General features: G+C 27.1%; 1 long non-coding RNA gene across 1 annotated transcript in view; it reads left to right on the plus strand.

Annotated features, from left to right (window-relative positions):
* The first annotated feature begins 713 nt into the window (after positions 1-713).
* The window catches only part of LOC106690424 (uncharacterized), a 2,806-nt gene continuing 1,003 nt past the window's right edge, over positions 714-2,516 (plus strand). The window contains exon 1 of the long non-coding RNA XR_001344602.2: positions 714-1,028. This is a non-coding gene — a long non-coding RNA (uncharacterized lncRNA). The remainder of the gene's footprint in view (positions 1,029-2,516) is intronic.

Genomic DNA, 2,516 nt, shown 5'->3' on the forward strand with positions numbered 1-2,516 from the left:
TTGCTGTAATATTCTACCCATATACTCGCACTATATATATATATAATTTCAGGTTTGTAGGATTTACCGTTTAGAGCTAGATTGATCATACACTTATGTGATCAGTCTAGCTCTCAGATATACTTACACACAGATCATTTTGCGACACTAAGTTGATTGGACTCAAGGGACTTTAAAACTCGCATCTTTAGATCGGAAAAATTTCCCTTATTGAAAGTGAAAGTTATAATAATAAACCTGCAATACATATAATAATTTAAAAGAAATAGCTAACTGTATTTAAAAATGCAGAAAACAGTTTCCATTGCCTTAATCTGTAATTTACCTAAAATGAATGACGTTCATTTTCGTCAATTGTTATTTTATTTTTGTTATATATAACATATCAAGCCTTGTCTAATTTTTAAACTATAGTAATGAGCAGATTACGGTAACAGAAAAATCTCCTATATTTTTATAAATTATTGTTTGTTTAGTTGTCAACACATTGTTTGAGTTAATTATTTACCTCCAGTGATAAATAGCCCATGTCAAACGGTTTTCCTGAGTAAATATTAATAAATTTAATTATGTTATTTGTTTTTTAATGTGTCAATATAATATTTTCTCAGTAGGGGATTAGATAAGTAATATCTTTTGTTTTATGCATGACATAGGTAAGGTATAAATATAAAGTATATAGAAAGTATATAGAAAGTATATATATATATATATATATAAGTATATAAGTATTGACATAGGTAGAAAGTATATGCCGAGATGAATTGGCACGCCATTTATAAAAAGCGCTATAGAATTATTAGGTGCAATAATATAGAGATAAACCTGAAAACTTCATTTTATTAACCCAGATTATTTCATTTGATCCTTTAATAACTGTATAAAATGATAAATGCTCTCCACGATACGGGCAACAGTTCTAGATCTCGAGGCCATGAAGTTCATTTATATTTTTTTAAACTTAGTTTTAATAGTTATCACAACGGCTAGTGATTCGGATCAGGATGAAGATGACATTAATGTAGGATGTTAGTATCATAATTGATCTAGAAGAGAAATCTTTATTTTGCAATTGAATAAATTATGGTTTAGAAGGTTGTGATCAGTTTCACTATACAGTTCTTAGTTTAAGGGAAGCTACACCTAGGTTTTATATTTTTAAAACAATCCTGATTTTTGCTATGTTAGTGTGTAGTTCAATATATATTCCATTTTAATCCGCTAATTCACCATAAGGGAGTTTATGATACTTATAATATCAGTTAGCGGACTTTAAAGTCGTAATCAGTTGTTCTTTTCTGTTCCCTACCATAAATGAGTTACAAGTTTGTGTACTAACACTCCCGTCCTTTCCTACAGTGTTCTATCAGCAATATTGCGATTTTTCGTTTATTAATAAGTTGTGACACCTTCCGCTCTTGTACTAACTTAATATATCCTATCCAAGTATCGGTTTTAATTATTGCTTGAATCATTGTCTTAACTACGATTTATCTATAGTTCAAATGTAAAAAGTCCTACCTAAGCAAACAAAATGATATCTAACGATTAATAAGAAATGTTACTTTATTATCTAATCTAACATCTAATATATAACAGTTTTTTTATTAGATAATAAAATTCATCAGAATTTGATGTTAAATAAATATTTGTTAATTTAAATGATTTTATAAAGTTATAAATCTTTTAAATTTAATTTATGCATTTTTTTTTTTTTAATTTTGAAAATAATATTATGAAAAAATGACTTCCTAGCTTTAAACAATAAATTCGTTGGTAGGGGCTTTGATCTTTAGTTTTAATAATAATTAAATTTATAAAAATTCAAAAAAAAGTTTTTTTAAGGAGAACAGGATATTATTAACCCATTCACAAGTCAAATGATTGTTCAGTCAAAGTGTGACTCCGTTATCAGGGGCCATATAAGGGAGATGATCCTAGGGTTTGTTATTTTGAACTTAAGGTGTGTGTATGTGTGAATAGTGGACGATTTTATTGACCAAAGAAGCACAAATTCCACTTTCCTTGCAATAAGCCCTCTCTGGAGATGAATTATAAAATTAATCAACAAATATAATATAAAAATATTTGTTTTCATATCGAGTTTAGTTTATATATATATATTCTTTTTCTCTTAATGATAACCCAATAAAGAGATAGTTTATTTCTTTTTATACATATTCCATGCCATGAAAGGCATACTACATATATTATAAGTTCACAGTACAAAATATTTGATTATATGTAGTTTATTACATTTATTATAACATTTTTAAAAAAAGTAAAGCAAAAACATAACACATAGTTAATTAATAATAAAAAGAAGGATAATAACAAAATAAAGTAGAGATAAAAAAGAAATATACCAAACACAAACAAGAGGTTTTAGATTGCCCTTCTATAATTTGTTGCTGGTCAAAGTTTTAAATTTAGTAAAAAGTCTGTCTTCTGGTTTAGGCCAATTTCCTTGTTTCATTATTACATCTTGTATTAGCTGACCTCTTTGTCGGTCATAT

Source organism: Halyomorpha halys, unplaced genomic scaffold (assembly GCF_000696795.3).
Source record: "Halyomorpha halys isolate HHAL.00 unplaced genomic scaffold, Hhal_1.1 Scaffold1710.1, whole genome shotgun sequence".
Lineage (NCBI taxonomy): Eukaryota > Metazoa > Arthropoda > Insecta > Hemiptera > Pentatomidae > Halyomorpha > Halyomorpha halys.